Here is a 19,970-nt window from a genome sequence, read left to right on the forward strand (position 1 = left end):
CAGTTGTCGTTGTCACGTCTTTGCCATGTCATAGTTGCCAGTTGTTTTTATCATTGTGATTAAATATTATTATTTTGAGATTCCCGCACTCCTGCCTTGCCTCCCTGCTTCCCTGCAATTGGGTCCACCATGTTCTTGCCTTGCGTTCCTCGCCTTCGTCCTAACCACGTACGTGACAATAACAGTTTATCTGAGAGCTTTTTTTTTTTTTTTTTGTGAATCGCAAAAATACTGTCATGGATCCCAAAACCCAAAAAGCCCAAAAAGAGGTTTTAATTATTTTAAAAGGCAAATGAACACCTAGATGCTTTACCATGTCGCAAAAAAAAACAACACACAAAATGGAAAACAGACTTGTTGATTTAATCCATCACATAAAGTGTATTTAGGTTAGAAGACAGGCAGACAGACTGACAGACTCACTGTTTTACTTAACTGTTGAGGCACCAGTTTTTCTTAACTGTTGAGGCACCAGTTTTTCCATTAGGTTTTTTGGGTGTCCAGCTCTGGAAGGTCCACGATAATTTGCACTTCAACACAAGTGCAAATTTTCTTTGATGTTAAAAACTAACCCAACATCATATTAATCCCATTTAGAGTTACCGACACGTCAGGTAGATTTTCCCAGCAGCTCAGTGAGAGCACACCTGTAACAGATGTCGCAACGAGTTCTCGGTTAATTCTCAGCTCCAGCGCCACACGCTCGCCACGGGACTTCTTGGAGGTTTTAAGCAGCACTCGAGTCTTTACACATATATTATCGCCCCCTTTTAATCCAAAGTACACGCGGCATGCTTGTACCTACAACGATTTTGTACAGCCCGACCTAATCTGACTGTCACCAGTAAAGCCAGTGAGAGGAAGCCGCTGCCATGGTGGAAGTCAGGGACAAATATGTCTCCTTCTCTGTGGGAAACTCTGGCACAATCTTTACTTTCTATCTCCACAATTATGGGATTCTTTAATAACCCAAATTTGATGTTTTATTTTAGTAATCTTGGCTGGATGGATGGATGGATGGATGTATGGACAGATGGATGGGTGGATGGACAGATGGTAAATGGATAATAGGTTGGCTGGATGGGGGCTACACAGATGGCTTTACACTTACTGAAGGACGATGGGTGAATGGATGGGTGCTTGCTTTCTACCTCCACAGCTATGAGATTCCTTAACAACCCAAATGCAAATTTTTGCTTTAGTAATCATGGATGGATGGATAAGGAATGCATGGATGGATAGATAATAAATGGATGTGGTTGGATGGGTGAGTGGTAAATGGATGAATAGATCTAAATAGTAATATTTATATGGACGATCCATCCATCCTTCCATCCATCAATCTGTAGCGGCTTGTCCATCTGTCCAGCGGGGTACACCCTGGATTGGTCTCCAGCCAATCACAGAATACAAATGGACAGAATACCATTCAAACTACCATTGACACTTATGGACAATAGAAATTCTTCAATGTACTGTACCTCACATGCATGTTTTCAGAATGTGGGAGTGAGCCGGAGTACCAGGAGAAAACTCACACAAGCACATGGAGAATCTATCTGACCAGAAATTCTAATCCAGAACCTTGCTACTATGAGGCAGACGTGCCAACCACAAGCTCACTATGCCTTTCAAAGGTTCAAGGAGTTTAATTGTCACACACACAGATTTACACAGGATATGGCATGAAATTCAACAGCCAAACTCCCAGATTAGCCCAATAAATTAAGCCCCGTGCTTCACGAAGACGTGGCTTTGCGAACGCGTTCCCGATGGTGCCGGACTGCTTTCGGACTTCCAACTACACCGAGCAGACCTCGTCACTGAGTTATTGGGGAAAACAAAAGGTGGTGGGATATGCTTCTAGAGCAACGAAAAATTGTGTATCGACATCACGGAGCTCAGCACACACTGCAGCCCGGATTTGGAGTTGCTGTTTTTTAACTGTAAGTCATTTTACAGGCTGCACAAGTTTGCATCTTTAATCCTCGCTGGTGTCTACATTCTTCCTCAAGCTAAAACGAATGCTGCACTAGTCACGTTCACTGAACAAGTAAACAAACTCGAAAAAAGCACCTTGATTCACCACTCATTATTCTTGGGGACTTTAAGAAAGCTAAACTCAACCACGAACTCCCTAAATAGAAGCAGCACATCGACTGTCCTACCAGGGAAAACAACATTCTCGACCACCACTATGCTAAATGACGCATATTGTGCTGTCCCCCGTGCAGCTCTGGGCTCATCTGATCACTGCTTAATTCACTTAATACCAACATACAGAAACAAATTAAAATGTGTGAAGCCTGTGGTGAAAACAGTGAAGAAGTGGCCCAAAGAAGCAAAGATAGAACTTCAAAGCTGTTTAGACTGCATAGACTGGAGTGTCTTTGAAACTTCAACTGGCAGCCTGGATGAATATACGGACACTGTTACATCCTATATCAGTTTCTGTGAAGATGTGTGTGTACCGACAAAGTCATTTCACACGTTCAATAACAACAACCATGGTTCACTGCTAAACTTAAGCAACTTCCCCGGGCTAAAGACGACGCCTATTGAAGTGGGGAGAGAGCCCTGTATAATTGCACTAGAAACCAACTGACTAAAGAAATTAACATCGCAAAGAGAAAAAAACTAGAAAAACAGTTTACCGCGAATGACTCTAAGTCAGTCTGGCATGGATGACAATTGCGAACCAACGACAAGCGACTATCCCCTCAAGCAGAAAACAGTAAAGGGCTAGCTGATGACTTGGACATTTTCTAGTGCAGATTTGAAAGGGACATTTTCACACCCACCCAGCAGCACAACCGACCACCATCACACCTGTCACTCCCCCTCCTGGATTTTCATTTATCTTCAAACAACAAAAGATCAACAAAGCGGCAGGGCCAGACCTTGTGTCCCCATTCTGCCTCAAAGTCTGCGAGGACCAGCTTGCTCTAGTCTTCACACGTATCTTCAATAGATCGCTGGAACTGTGTAAAGTACCATACTGTTTCAAACGCTCCACCATCATCCCAGTCCCCAAGAAATATGCAATCTCGGGCCTCAATGACGACAGGCCTGTCGCCTCAAGAGCCTCACAGGTCCCCTGCTGGACCCCTGCAGTTTGCCTACCAAGCAAACAGGTCTCTGGAAGATGCAGTCAACATGGGACTGCACTTTATCCTAGAACACCTCGACGGCGCGGGGACCTACATGAGGATCCTGTTTGTGGACTTCAGCTCTGCGTTCAACACCATCATCCCCGAACTATTCTCCATTAAGCTTCTCCAGCTCAGCGTCATCTGGCAGTGGATTTACAGCTTCCTGATGGGCAGGACACAGCAGGTGAGGCAGGGGGACACCACCTCATCTACACACACCACCAGCACCAGGGCGCCCCAAGGATGTGTCCTCTCTCCGCTGCTCTTCTCGCTACATGAACGACTGAATTTCAACGCACCCGGCTGTCAAACTCCTGAAGTTTGCAGATGACACCATAGTCATCGGCCTCATCAAAGACGGTGACCAGTCTGCGTATCGACAGGAAGTGGAGTGGCTGGAGCTGTGGTGGGGCACGTCACAACCTGGAACTGAGCACGCTCAAGACTGTAGAGATGATAGTGGACTTCAGGAAGCATCCTTCGCCACAGCTGCCGCTCACGCTGTCCAATTGCCCTGTGTCAACCGTCGAGACCTTCAAGTTCCTGGGAATTACAGGACCTGAAGTCGGAGACCAACATCAACGCCTTCCTCAAAAAGGCCCAGCAGAAGTACTTCTGATTCTGATCTGATCTGATCAGTCTCAAAATCTGTGAAATATGAACACAATGATAAAATAAGAGGGAATAAGAGAAGATAAAAAATATACAAATAATTTAAAATACTTCATCCTAAATTTCCATTGAGTAATTGTGAAAGATGTACCTTTGTTCTGCGCTGGATGATTGAAACATTTTGCTTCTATTAGAGAAAACCCATGCAAGCACAGAGAGAAAGTATAAACTCCACACAGGTCATCCGGCCGAGCTGAGATTTGAACCCAAAAAGCTCAGAACTGTGAGGCGGGTGTGCAAATCATTAGATCACTGTGTGGTGGAGGGGCCTCATTTCTTCCTCAATCCAAATTCATGAGTTCTAATCAACATGAACAAAATTCAAAGCGTTCAACTTGGTGCATTTTAAAAGAAAGATGCTAGTGATCAAATGCAGAAGCGTGAGACACAGTGGAGATAATAGGTGACAAGACAAGCGGCGCCACTTGCTTGTTGGATTAAGAGTCCGCCGCGGGACAGCGTGACAGACGTCGGCTCCTGACATGTCTTCCGGGGGGTGATTTGGCGTTTGAGAAGGAAAAAAAAAAACTCTTTTGGTTCAGAGAGGCATTTGACGGATAGATGGCGTCGACATGACCCGGAAGGCGTTTGATCATCTTTGCGATGCTTCCATTCTGTCATCGAGATCCATGCAAAAATCACTTAATATTACAGCAGATTTCAGTGTTATTAGAGGGAAAATCAGCTCGTTGCTGTCGATGCATTATACATCAATAGCGGGTGACAAAAGCGATTTTGTAAGTAAACTGATGAGCCCAAGAACAAAGGGAAAGTGTGATGAGTTTCAAAAGGGGGTCGGACAAAGATTTGGCATATGCCTGTATGTGTTACGCACAGAGACAATTCCTGAGTGGATCCTAGACAAAAAATAACTTATTCTAGGATTCTATTATTAATTAAGTCGACTCTCTAAACCAAATGTGATGCATAAAGTTGAAGTTAACATTTTCTCAGGCGCGAAAAGTGCAGCAACTTATCCAAACACCTCATAAAGTCAGCAAGCAGCGACACCCACACAAATTGAAAGCAAACACAGGGCTCGCGTGTGGCAGACTACTCCGGGAATAGTGACAGCTTTGCACATCTCACCTCATCTGTCCAATCTGCATAAAGACTCACCTTGTGGACAACCCCGCACTATTTATTTATTGAAAAGTATTTAATGTTTTGTTATTGCGTGTGGCCAAAGGGCATCGACTCGACATAAAACACAAAAATTTAATAACTCCAATGCCCCCCAAAACAAGTTTTTCTTAGCAAAATAAAATTTGGTAGGCATGTCTATCATGAGTAGACTCATGAAAAAGCTAAAAAAAATACATAGCTAAAAAGACACAGGAAGTCTAGTATTTGGACCGGGTATTTTCAGATCCTTTTGGCCATTTCCAGGCGTGCTTAAAAGTTTAAATTGAAATTTGAACCATATATGAGCTATACTGATATAGCACATATATGGTTCAAATTTGGCCGTGGGCCGGAAGCTTGACATGTTTGAACATGTCAAGCTTCCAGCCCGCGGGCCACTTCCAACACGCGCAACAATTTCGTCTGGCCCGCGGGGACAATTTGATGTCAGCGTGATATTGGCCCACACAACAGCATCAGCCAAAAATGTGCACGAAATTCTACTATGAGCAGCGTCTTCTTATTTGTAAGAACTATACAGTACTCAGTGTTGGGGGTATGGGGATACGACAGTTGGTCAATCAGGTACCAGTTTCAAAGGAACCACATCGCTACTTATGCATCCGCTTGTGCATTTTTAGTACGAGTGACCGTTGCTGCTAATTTAAGAAGCTCTGTTTGTTATGGACTGAATGAAGACGCATTGCCGAAGAACTCCTTGTGGTGTCAGTGGAAATCTGACTGTAAAAAATGACAGTGAGTGGCGAACAACAACAACAAAAAGAACGTAGGCGGACCTCTTATTTGATCGGAGGCAATGATGTCTACTGGAATACTTTCCAGATTCTTATGGGGTGAATTTTTATTAACGTTATCTACGTTACGTTAGTAATTATTCGAAGTTCTGAAAAAATTTAAATGTTCTTTGTGGTTGCAATCGTGCAAATCTGACTGCAAAAAGTGTTTTCGACGTCAAAAGTCACGCGATTTGGACGAAATAGAAAACTACATGGACATGATTCACTATTATTATGTTTGTTTTCTGTGAAGTTTGAAGTAAACCTAACAATGCGCTTGGTCTCAGTGTGACCTGGAAAATGAGATGGCTCAAGTGCATTGTTTGTTGTTTCAAGGTAGCTAGCTTAGTTAGCGCGGAGGTAACCATCATAGTTATGAACTCAAAATCACTAGCCGATCGCAATTTTAGCAAGTGCTGGCAATCATGTGCTAAATTACTTTGGATATTAACGATTTTTGGTGTTGAAGGCAAAGTATTTTGGTGAAAATATCAGTCACTGTCTCTAGCAGCAGCCATTGCCAACATCCCCATTAGATTGTGCTGTCGCAGTTTACTGATCTTCCTGGGGTCCACGTATAATCAGCAGTAAAAATAATAGATTAGTACAGCACATAGTACATTAATACAGTAGTTACACATGATTCACTGATACAGTAGTTACTCAAAATACATGCTACAGAGTCGAACAAGTAAAGCACATTAACACAAAAGACACCAATTAATAATTTGATGTGATATGAAAGCAAAAACTGTTAAAACAAAGAGATGCAGCCCTGGCACAAGCCAGTGCAAAGTGTAGGTTGCTCCCAAGCCCAGATAAACACAGAGGGTTGCGTCAGGAAGGGCATCCGGCTTAAAACTTTGCTGAACAAATATGAGCATTCATCCTAAGAATTCCATACCGGATCGGTCGTGGCCCGGGTTAACAACGTCCGCCACTGGCGCCGTGACCCTACAGGGCGCCGGTGGAAATTCACCTGCGATGGGTCGAAGACGAAGGAGAGGTTAAAAGCGGGTTCTTAGGCAGAAAGAGAAGAGGAAAGCACAAAGCCTAGAACTGAATGTGGGGACTTTGAATGTTGCCACTAAGACAGGAAAATCTCAGGAGTTGGTTGACATGATGATTAGGAGAAAGGTTGATATACTATATTGTGTGTCCAAGAGAGCAGGTGGAAAGGCATTAAGGCTAGAGGTTTAGGGGGAGGGTTCCAATTATTTTACTATGGTGTAGATGGGAAGAGAAATTAAGTAGCGGTTATATTAAAGGAATAATTCGCTAAGAATGTCTTGGAGGTGAAAAGAGTGTCAGATCAAGTGATGAAACTTGAAATTGAGGGTACATTATGTATAAAGTAATTAGTGTCAATGCCCCACATCCAGGTAGGATGTGACCTAGAGGTGAAAGAGAAATTCTGGAAGGAGCAAGACGAAGTAGTTCTGAGCATCCCAGACAGAGCGAGAGAGTCGTGATTGGTGCAGATTGTAATGGACATGTTGGTGAAGGAAACAGTGGTGACAAAGAAGTGATGGGTAAGTTCAGCATCCAGGAAAGTACCTTAAAAGGGCACATTGTGGTAGACTTTTCTAAAAGGATGGAAATGTCTGTAGTGAACACTTTCTTCCAGAAAAGGCGGGAACATATGGTGACCCACAAGACCAGCGGTACTTGTAGAAGCAAGGAGGTGAATGACATCTTGTGGCAGAATAATTATCGGAATCGGAAGGATGTGACTGATTGTAAGGTAGTGGTAGGGGAGAGTAGAGCATCATAGGATGGTGGTGTGTAAGATGACTTTGGTGGTGGGGAGGAAGATTAAGAAGAAAAAGGCTGAACAGAGACCATGTGGTGGAAGCTGAAAAAGGAAGAGTGTTGTGCGGCTTTTCGAGAAGAGGTAAGACAGGCACTCGGTGGACAGAAGGAGCTTCCAGAAGACTGGATCACTACAGCCAAGGTGATCAACGAGACTGGCAGGAGAGTACTTGGTGTATCTTCTGGTGGGGAAGGGGAGAAGGAGACTTGGTGGTGGAATCTCAAAGAACAGGGAATCATACAAGGAAAGAGGTTAGCTAAAAAGAAGCGTGACACTGAGAGGACCAAGGTGAGGGGAGAGGAATACATTGAGATGTGACGTAGGGCAAAGGTAGAGGTGGCAAAGGCCAACAAGAAGCATATGATGACATGGTTGGACAGGTTGGACACTAAAGAAGAAAAAAAGATCTATACAGGTTGACCAGATAGAGGGATAGGGATGGGAAAGGATGTGCAGCAGGTTAGTGTGACTAAGGATAGAGATGGAAATGTGTTGACTGGTGCCAGTAGTGTGCTGGATAGATGGAAAGAATATTTTGATAAGTTAATGAATGAGGAAAATGAGAGAGAAGGAAGAGTGGGAGAGGCAAATGCTGTGAACCAGGAAGTATCAATGATTAGATTAGAATGATTATTAGTTAGAAAGGTACTAAAGGCACGAAAGAGGATGAAAAATGGTAAGGCAGTTGGTCTTGATGACATACCTGTGGAGGTTTGGAAGCATATAAGAGAGGTGGCTGTGGGGTTTTAAACAGGTTGTTCAACAGAATTCTAGCAGGTGAGAAGATGCCTGAGGAATGGAGGAAAAGTGTGCTGGTGCCCATTTTTAAGAACAAGGGTGATGTGCAGAGCTGTAGGAACTATCGAGGAACAAAGTTGATGAGCCACACAATGAAGTTATGGGAAAGAGTAGTAGAGGCTACACTCAGGACAGTGTGAGTATTTGTATGGTTTCATGCCTAGAAAGAGTACCACAGATGCATTATTTGGCTTGAAGGTGTTGATGGAGAAGTACAGAAAACATCAGAACGAGCTATATTGTGTCTTTGTGGATCTAGAGAAAGCCTATGACAGAGTATCCAGAAAGGAACTGTGGTACTCTATGTGAAATTCTGAAGTGACAGAGAAGTATGTTAGAATAGTACAGGACATGTATGAGGGCAGTAGAACATTAGTGATTAGTGACAGAGGAGTTTAAGTTGGAGGTGGGACTGCATCAGGGATCTTCCCTGGGCCCCTTATTATTTGCAGTGGTGATGGATAGGCTGACAGATGAGGTTAGACTGGAATCCCTGTGGACCATAATGTTCGCAGATGATATTGTGATCTGCAGTGAAAGCAGGGAGCAGGTGGAGGAAGAGTTAGAAAGGTGGAGGCATGCACTGGAAAGGAGAGGAATGAAGATTAGCCGAAGTAAGACAGAATATATGTGCATGAATGAGAGGGCTGGAGGGGGAAGAGTGAGGCTACAGGGAGAAGAGATAGCGAGGGTGGAGGACTTTAAATACTTGGGGTCAACAGTCCATAGAAATGGTGAGAGCGGTAAGGAAGTGAATAAACGAGTCCAAGCAGGTTGGAACGGGTGGAGCAAGGTTTCAGGTGCGTTAGAAGAGTCTCTGCTAGGATGAAGGGCAAAGTTTATCAGACAGTGCCGAGGCGAGCCATGATGTACGGATTAGAGACAGTGGCACTGAAGAGCCAACAGGAAGCAGAGCTGGAGGTGGCGGAAATGAAGATGTTGAGGTTCGCTCTCGGAGTGACCAGGTTGGATAAAATTAGAAATGAGTTCATCAGAGGGACAGCCAAGGTTTGATGTTTTGGAGACAAAGTCAGAGAGCGCAGACTTCCATGGTTTGGACTTGTCCAAAGGAGAGAGAGTGAGTATATTGGTAGAAGGTTGATGAGGATGGAGCTGCCAGGCAAGAGAGCTAGAGGAAGACCAAAGAAAAGGTTGATGGTTGTACTGAGGGGAGACATGAGGGCAGTTGGTGTTAGAGAGGAGGATGCAGAGGATAGGCTTGCACGAAAAAGGATGACACTCTGTGGCGACCTCTAACAGGAACCGCCGAAAGGAAAAGAAGAAGAAGACTGTTAAAACAAAACAAAAATGTAATCCTGAAAATAACACCTCGCAGATGAAAAGAGTATCAAGTGTCTTTAATAAAACCAAATAGCACGCATGTCAAACTCGCAGCCCAGGGGCCACATCCGGCCCGCCACATAATTTTATGGCAAAACAACTCATTTCAAATAATTCTTCCGATACCAAAATTTTGCATCTTAATATGTAATAAATAATAACGTTGAGATATTGCAAGCATTTTCTTGTTACCAAATCCCTTTTTACAGTAACTTGAACAAAAGTTGAACAAACAATGATCTGATTTAAAAACTAGTTATCCATCCTTTTGTTGTGTATATACATTTGTATAGGTTCATGGTCATAACGTCCCTCTTTGGGAAACCATATCAACAATGCGGCCCACCACTGAAATTATTTCCCTTAGCAACATAAAATTTCAGTAGGCATGTCTACCATGAGTAGACCTACAAAAAAGTATGAATGACCCGTACCTGAAAAGATACCGGAAGCGAGCCATTTTGGTTTGATGTCGGCATTTTCGAATCATTTTGGCCTTTTCCATGTCCTTCAAAAGACAAGCTCATCCTACTTTTTTTTTGTCTGATTACTACCAAATTTGAACCGCACAAATTAGCCAGACAGATGGGTGACGCTAAATTGCAAAATATGACTTTTCATCATTGCATGTGGGCAGAGCATGGCAGTAAAATTGGATGACTTGCCATAAATCACAATACTGGAATAATTCCCCTGCCCCAATAGTTAGTTTCACTTGAACATGAGTACAGTAGATGCACACAAAAAAGTCTCAAGAAGCCATGTTTGAATAGACACAGCAAGTCTGCCATTTTGTTTTGAAGTGGACATTTTAGGCTCATTTTGGTCTTTTCCAAGAGTCCTTAAAATATGAACTCCTTTTGGAATAAGTGTCGCAAAAAGCCACAAACCCCCCCCAAAAGCCAAACACTTTACTTAAAATTGCAAAAATGTAAATGTAAAGCAACAACATAAGCCCTGACAACTCTCCTCTGCCGCCTGTACAGTCTTCTCCCACCGACTTAGTTGGGATTTACACAGCCCAGTCACAGCGTCTCCATTAATTGCCGAAAGTGACAACGTGCACAGTTATTACGCGATTACAACATGACAGCTCTAATTTTTCACCGTTAAGAAGCCAACGAAAGTGTCGGCACACAGGAAGTGGCTATGGACAAGCGATACCATGAAGGCCTCTGGGGCAGTGTGCTTAAGTTGAGCGTTACAATATGATCACAGGACACAGCGGTAATAAAAGTTGCATCTTTGCAAATGGTCAATTCATGACAAGGGAAAGCATAGCAAATGGTAGCGGTATTCAGTCATTTTAACCCTAAAATACTGCTACCGTATGGCAAATGCAGGCTCATCATTAGATATTACTGAAAATAAAGTGAGGAAAGATGGAATAATGTATCATTAATTTTTACAGGTGTGGTTTAATTCTCTCTTAATAGTATAGTAAGTCTTTGATTATGTATCCTGTATTATATTGTCTTGTAGATGTATTTTACAGCTTTTTTACATCATGGCCAGGGGACTACAGATGAAAACTAACCTTCTGGCTAATTCTGGCTTTTATTTAACCATGTGTACTTCATGTGTTTTATGAAATTGCATTGTCCCCTTTCAAATCAACTGATTAACATGATTAACATACAGGTATTTGACATAACATACAAAAGTGAACTACACAATAATTTGAGAATAAAAGTATTTTACTTACTCAACTTCATATGAGGGAGCCCGTTCGTGGGAAGCAGATATTTTCAATCCATTTTAGAATAGTGTACCATTGAATTTTAGTATATACACATTTCATGAATAGATAATGATGAAAGATGACGCTTGGTTAAAATAATAATAACCTTCCATCCATCTTCTATACTGCTTATCCTCATTAGGGTCATGGGTGAGCTGAAGACTTTCCCAGCTGACTTTGGGTCAGCCACTAATCACAGGGCAGGGCACATAAAGACAAACAAGCATTCACACTCACATTCAACGCAAAGATGATTGAGGGTCAAACACAATTGTTCTCCTTAAAGTCCTCATTTCACCCCTTAGCCCTCAGTTTTGCGCATTCAGGAGAACGAAGAGGTGTCCCAATTCTCCGTAAGACTTGGGGATAGGGCTAAAATAGGTTAAGGGTTACATCCCCCTTCAAACCAAGTGTGGTCCAGACCTCACTTGAAAGCGCCTCCGCTGACTGACGGAACAGAGAAAGAAGTACATGAATGTAAGCATGCATAATTGTTGCTATTCATACTAATGGCAGACATGTCTTTGTCAGATATTCAATCCTTTACTACACAAGGGAAATATTAACCATGTTTTGAATTGTTGGTAAATGGCTCGTTATAAACAAGCTCACAAATCGCTAGTCTACCGTCAGACTACCGTGACAAATTCATAGCAAATGGACTTCACTACAATGTACTGCATTTTATGACCGATTAGACAGATTTATTAGGCTGCTCAGTCACATTCAGAAGCTACGAAGCTAGTAATGTCGCTTCAGAGTACTGTAATGTTTGCTTTCCATATCGCTTAGCTGTATAATCGCTCATATAATGCGGTATTTAATCGTTGTAAAGCCGTTAGCTGTGAAAAGCCTCATCTGACATCAGTTTACAGAAACACATTAGGTAAACTTAATAACCGGACACATTTTCCTCCACAGGGACAACCACTTCTACAGCAGCACACAACACTCCAGAACTACATGCCCAGTGCCAAAAAGACAACGGACGAAAAAGGAATCCTACAGCTTCTTTTAGAGGAATATGAACAAAAACAACATGAAACTCAGGCAAGGCCAGATCGCCTTATACAGCTTTCCAGTTGCAATGCAGCTGCTGTATTTGAATTAGCTGTTTCAGTTGTTAACGTTATATTGTTATGGCTACTGGTGCTGTATGTTTGATACATTTCCTATTTGTAATACATATTTTAAGTTTTTCAAATGAAACATCTGTGCAATGTCCGTAATCACTCTCCCATATCATAATAAGGAAATTCTCCCAAACGTGATGAAAGTGTGTCTTTTTGATAATTGCGTGCTTGTATTTTTCATTAAACCGCAACGCTACAAATTGTGAGATACCTGATTTTCATTGTCCCTGCAGTGACAATAAAGTTCTATTCTATTCTATTCTGTTTGAGATATTTTCTTTTTTCTTTTATTTTCTTTTTTTGTTCTGGCTGTTGTTGGTATTATTTATTGTCTGACATCAGGCCTTAACTGTCAGTTAGTCAAAATGTGTTCCTTCTATAAGAATGTATTACTAGAGTAGATAAAAATTTGTTATAGAAATGCATGCACCTTACCTTTTGGTAGGAAACATTTATTATAAACAATTTCAAAATACCAGTCACTTTTAGAAACTGCATATACCCATAAACTGCCAGACAAATTTAAATAAAAAATCAATTTATAATAGTATTCATATGACACAATATGGGTGGCACGGTGACCGACTGGTTAGAGTGTCTGCCTCACAGGGGGGGGGGGGAGACGAAGGGCTATGGGGAAGAATTGGGATTGACCCTTAGAGTCTTTAATACTTGGGACACGCCCTCTATTAGGGGAGATGCCTTTGTTTAATACATTTTAAAATACTGTTACCAATAAATATTAAGGAAAATATAATGCTTGGAGGAAAAAATACTTTATAATGTATTTCCTCATACAATACAAAGGCTGGTGGAGTTTATTTACTCAACTGCAGATGGGGGAGGCATCTATTGGAAGGTCTGTAACACACTTTTAGAATACTATTTTAAAAAATCATATATAGATTCACGCAATAAACGATGAAAAATAAGGCTTAGTTAAAATAATAATGGACATCTATTGGGAGAAGGCCTTTATTCCATGCATACCTATAACACTATTAAATAATACTGTATTATTGTTGCTGAGCCGTCACCTGATTCTGATAACGCTCACCTACACTCACGGACATATTATATCAAATTAATTGGTGAAAAATATTGCACCAGCTGACTTTTTTTTCACCTGCGAGCAGCTTTTCCCCATTAATTATGCTGCGAGGGTTTGGTATTTTTTTTAAGTACAGGTCTCCCACAACAGTCATCGTAATGGGACACTGGTGAGTTAGATATCGAATCATTTGTTTTTATGTGCTTCTATGACAGTCGACAAATGCTGCACGTTAAAATGACTCGCCTGGTCTGTGACGCAAGGAAAGTTGCAGGGTGCAATAGAATAGAACGGCAGGCACACCACCTTTTTTATTGTTGGACATCCAAACATGCGTTCAGTCATAAGCATTCTGATTAAATTCCTTTTATTAGATTTTTTCATACAGAATAAAAAAACACACATGCTCTCCTTCAAAGTGTAGCGTGTTCGATTGAGCAGTGCGCAAGTCTCACTGGCAACAATTTATTTGAGGAGAGGCATTTATTTATTCAAGTGAGACACTGTGTCTATTAGATTAAGCGCCATTATTTGAGAAAATACAGTAACATGTACTTTAGGAAGCTACAGTCTGACTCATCATAATCCAACACATTCATGATAGTGATTTCCTTAGCAACGGTACGCATGCTGACATTTGAGTATTCATTATGTCCTTGCCGTTAAGTACAAAAGACAAAATATCCGGCAAACGCTTCTGTTAATTGGCCGCTTGAAGCAAAGATGTCAAGGCCGTATGGATTTCCTGTCGGGCGAGTAGTGTGCGCCTGTTCCTCCAGTGATGCGAGAGGGTTGGGCAGGCGAGTGTTGGGGTGGGTGGGGGAATTGCTGGAGAAGGATGTGAATAATGCATTACAAGGTATGAGGCTGGTAAGGAGCCGGGGCTCTGGGAATTTAAAGGCATTTGTGTTTGTCACACAAATCAGGGAAGTCTCGCCGCGTTCGCTGGCAAATCCGAAACGACTGCTTGGAGTTGAGGATGGCAGCTTCGCTTGTGCATCCGCACGACTTTGGCCTGAGAAGGAAGGGCTTCAGAGGAGAATGACACTGTGACAATATGTGTATTTGTATGCGTGCATCATGCATGCATGCATTCATGGATGCTGTGTATTAGAATGGAAAACCATGAGCAGGACAGGATTATAAGATTATTTTGAAAGCCATACCCGAAACAATCTGAATAGATGTGGAACACAAGCCAGTGTGGGTACTATTTCAAATCGTTTCCTCCACTCAAATAGATGCCATGCCTAAATTAATCAATGGTGCATTAAATGAACAAATAACAGCTTTCGCGCTGATAGACACTCATACCTCAGGTTGGGCATCGAGAATCGAGAATCGATTGGAACCGGGACTAAAGTTCCGGTTCTCCCGGCATCGTTCAAATTTAAAGATTTCGGTTCCCAGTTTCAATGCCTTGTCCTCTAGCCCGCATAAGAAGTGCCAAAAACCAACAAAGAAGAAGAACGCGCACAAAGACATGCTTGTGCCGAATGGCGGCGAACAAAACTTTGTTAAAATTAATGACCACTCGCCTCAGTGTAACACTTGGAATAAGATTATATTGTCCAAAGGAGGCTTTCAAGATGTGTAGAAGTCTGGCGCGCTCCAAGCCTCAGTCTACACCGCGCGGAGCTTCAGTGAAGTCAACTCCCAGTCAACTGGGTGAGTGAAACAATAAAATATGTCTATGCCAACATTGAGACAGCTAACAAGGTAAACGGTTGATTGCACTTTTGCACTGATGGCTTTTAGCGTGTATTTTAGTCATCAAACCAACGTAAGAGCCGATGACAGAAAAAAAGCTTAACATTGAGCTAAAAACTTCACATCACAATGAATTGGGACGAATTCACATAAACTTTGTCTCACAGTATCACAAACACTAACCTTGTGCCTCATCGGTGGGTAAGGAAAGGAATCAACATTGTATAGCATTTGGTTTCATGAATAAAAAAAAAACCAAACAAGAAACAAAAAACACCGGGGCTGTGTGAAGTTGCTTTTCATGCCAAAATGGTGAGTTCCGCTGCGAACCCTTCAAAATAAAAGTCTACAATCTTAAAAAAGGAAATTAAAGTTCAAACTTGCACATATAAACCATTTGACGTGATAAAACAGTCCCAAATAACGATTTTAACAACGCTATATTTCAACTTTTAGCTGAAACATTAATTAATGAATATTAAGTCAATTGGGTTAGTTCCACACACAGTGCCTTTTAGTTCATAGGTTTGATAGTGATACAGGTTATAAAGAACCCCGAGTCAAATGTTCATTCATCTGCTACGGGCTGCTGAGAAAATAGATGTTCATTATTTGGAGACGAGACAAAAAAGACAAATGGCGAAAGTGTAGTAGGATCCCCCCAGAAGAGCTGGATGAAGTGGCTGGGGAGACGGAAGTCTGTGCGTCCCTGCTAAAGCTACTGCCCCCGCGACCCGACCTCGGATAAGCAGAAGAAAATGGATGGATGGATAATTTGGACAGCCTTTATTTAAACCATGCAGCCCCCTAAAATAACCAGAATTGAGAATCGTTTGGAACTGGAGTCGGAACCGGAATCGCTCCAATTCAAACGATGCCCAACCCTAACCATACCCCAATTAAATTGAGCGCATCATCCAATGAAATACACAACTTCCTTTTCCCCTCAGACAAAAAATGTCAAGTGGCGACATTCAATTATAATTCTCTTCACTGTGACTTGAGTCACAGTAGACATCATTAGCACAACATGCAGTGCCAGCAGAGCTCACTTGGCATCTGTAAAGCTGATTGAAACAACAAAGCAGCAGTAATTAGTAGGGTGTAACAGTATGCTAAACATCTAAAAATCCCGGTTGGGTATGTAGTCCTTAGTTTTCAAGTGGCGGTTCGAAGTGAAGTGGAAAAAAAAAACAAAAAACGCAAAATTCAAGGTACCACTGTATTGCCAAAAGCATTTTGCTGGCTGTGATGTCTGCTAGTCAAAGGCTGCACTGTATTTGTTTATGGAGTAGATGTGTGCTTAGAGCATACTTCCTGTCCCTTAGCAAATATGTTTTGTCTAGGAAGTTGATTTGCCTCTGCACTGTACCCAAATATATGAATACGTACCAACCAAAACATGTTATAGGTAGATGATCAATACTGAGTGGGAAACCACAGCTCCTGGAATTTGTGGACGTGGAGTGATCTAAGTGGCTCACTCCTTTCAGCGTCTGACCTTTAGTCACATTCTTACATGCTTTGACAATAGCATGAGGTTGACCTATCGCTTTTGAGCCTCGAATAAATGGACCATTTAGTGGTCACGGTATAAATATGATGACCTCAAACGGATGCTGGTTAAAATTATATTTACAGCACAGAAACATATTCCCATGATGGGACTTTTAAAAGTAGCTACTTGCATGGGAGACTATCAAGAGAACAGAACACACCAGTGAGGTTCAGACATGGTAAAGATAAGGCCGTTGACCCTTGCTGATGGGGAGGACTTATCGTGGCTGGCTGGCTTTGCTGCTCTGTAGCCTGTCAGAGGGGCAATGTGTCAGTGCACACAGACCTGCATATGATCATGTGTGCGTGACTTTCTGGGTGGCAGGAGGCGAGCACGGTGGGGGGAGGCTTCTTTAATGAACCAATAAGGCGTGTCTGAGACGAGTCTGTTTTTCACCTGGCCTGCTTTTTTGGAAGAGGATGGATGACAGCGAAAGGAATGGACAAGTGGATGGGTGCAGGGCAACAGGGCTGGTTCTCTGCCAATGATCCGGGAGTGAGGGGTGGTGGGTGCATGGTGGTGGTATGAGCGGGTGGAGGGTTCAAAGGTGCAGACAGACAGGAAGCAGATAACACTCACTGAGAGCCAAAACAGTCTCAGCCCTTTTAGAGCTTCACTATGAGCATGGGCTTAGTATGTATGAAGTAGTAGCACACTGAATAGAAGAAGAAAAAAATATATCACGATTTAAATTCGAAATACTACATATTACAAATATTACAAGTGTAAATTTACGTGAAAAAAGTACCAGTGCTCATTTTATGAAGAAAGATTATGTAAGTAGGTTCGTAATATTACAAGAAAATAATCTTTTCATGTGAATACATTTGTGATTTTCCAAGCGAAAGGTCACAGAAATAAGAGAATGACATTAAAATATTACAATGATTATTTTTTTTTCAAGCAAATCGTCATAATATCACAAGAATAAGGCTACAGTATTACAAGAAAAAAATTATTTTACAGAAAATAAAGTCATAATATTATGATAGGAAGATTGTAGTAGAAGAAAAAAAAAATTGTGAAAAAAGAAAAATGCCATAGGTTTATGAGGATAAGGTTGTAATAGTAAAAGAAAAACAGTTTTTCACTTTGTCTTAACTTTGGAACTTTATCAAGAAATATACTTTTATATAGTATTTTTAAAAGTATTTTGTTGACTTTTTTCACAATGTTCCGACATTTTTCAATTGACAGGTTTTATGACTTTTTTCTCATAATTTGATGATTATTGAAATCTTAACTTTGTTTTTCTCCCAACATTTTTTAGCAACACTACAACTATTGAAATATTCACACTTTTTTTTGGTGTAATTTTTTGTTTGTTTGTTTGTTTCTCTTAACTTCCAAACTATTAACTCACAATATTAGGACTTCCTTCTTGTACCATTAGGACTTTAAAGTCATGTTAAATTGTCTCTCTCAACTTATTTTTCTCCACAATAATGCATCTTTTTTTTTTACTCATAAAATTCTAAGTTGTACGACAATTCTATATTCATTCTATCTTTACAACTGTTTTTCTAAAAACAAAGATTTTTTGCCCTCATCATTTTAAAATTACTTGTATAGCTTGCTATACAATACAACAAATTTTGACCCCTAATTGTAAGTTTTGTTAGCATCAATGATTACAACTATTAGTAGTTGAGTAAATAATAGCCATGATTGTATGAGAAAACAGACAACAATGACATTGTTAGAGTCAAAGAGTCTTGTGAACGAGTCTCGCCTACTGAACGGAACCCCTCCCCCCCAACCCTACCAAGCCCCCACAACCCCCGCCGTCCCCAAACAACAAACAACAGGGGTTAGCATGTTACTTATGGTAATGGCAGAAAGCCGTGGCTGCCAAGTGCAGGCTGGAAGACACATAGCAGACCTTCACTTAAAAGGCCGTGTCGGGGGTTAAGTGGTCATGGAAACGGGAGGCCGAAAAGTCACGGCTGAAGTTACGAGGCGGCAAAGACTCCCTCACCGGCAGGTGGGAGGTGAGACATGGTGAGAGGAGCAGGTGCAGCTTGGGGGGTGGAGGGCACTAAAATTACACCACCGCACTGCTGTGACCTGCAGGGTTGGTGAGCATGTGTGAGAGAGAAAGTGAGAGTTAAGTGTGCTAGTGTGAGAAACTAAATCTGACACATGTGAGGGCATGAGAATGTTATTTTATTCCTCCCCCAAAGGCAAATGGTTGAGTAGCTATTTAGTATACCAGTATATAATATACCAGTGGCTTAACAAATATATTAGACTAGCAGACAATGTCAAGTTTATGCCACAGTTTCCCTAATCTAACAGCATAGTTAGGTACCAAATTATTATTTTTTCTTTAATGGCTAGTACACTAGTATGTAGAAGGTCTTTATCCCAAATGATATTTTTAATGCTCAATTTAAATTGGTAATGTCATCCATTACCTTTCAAATACATAGTTTCGAACAACAGCAAAACAAATACAGGTTCATCTCAATAAATTAGAATCGCATCAAAAGCTTAATCTAGTTAGGTAGTTCAATTCAAAAAGTGAATACACACGAAGCGATTGATTGTTGTTGTCATGGCCATGGTAACGAGTGTATCTGGTCGCGTTTGAGTTGACAAGATGAAGCCCAGTGATCATAAAAGACGGGATGCGGTGGTATCGGAATACACCATTTTATTGCAGTAGTCTGACATAGTGCAATGGTGGAAGACCAAATTTGTCTTGTAGTCTGATCTGGGCATTACGTGTTGTCTGTCCCACAATGCCGACATGTTTTCTTTAAAATAACTTTATTGGCTATCAGATATTCACAGTACTACGTCAAAAGACACACGACAAGACTAAGAATAAACCAGCTTTTGGATTCAAATATACTGTAAACCAGTGTTCCCCAACCTTTGCACCGCGGAGCGGTTAAGAGTCGGCATTTTACTCACAGACTGGCTGTGGTGGCATGCGTGTGTGTGTGTTTATATGCATACACACAAACACACACACACACACGCTTGCCTCGCTTTTGCTTCCTCCTTCACCGTTTGTGATGCATCCACTGTGGGCGCGATGCAGGAGTGGTGGTCGGAGTTGTTATAGGTACCC

The sequence above is a fragment of the Phyllopteryx taeniolatus genome, chromosome 2, assembly GCF_024500385.1.
Source record: "Phyllopteryx taeniolatus isolate TA_2022b chromosome 2, UOR_Ptae_1.2, whole genome shotgun sequence".
NCBI classification, from domain to species: domain Eukaryota; kingdom Metazoa; phylum Chordata; class Actinopteri; order Syngnathiformes; family Syngnathidae; genus Phyllopteryx; species Phyllopteryx taeniolatus.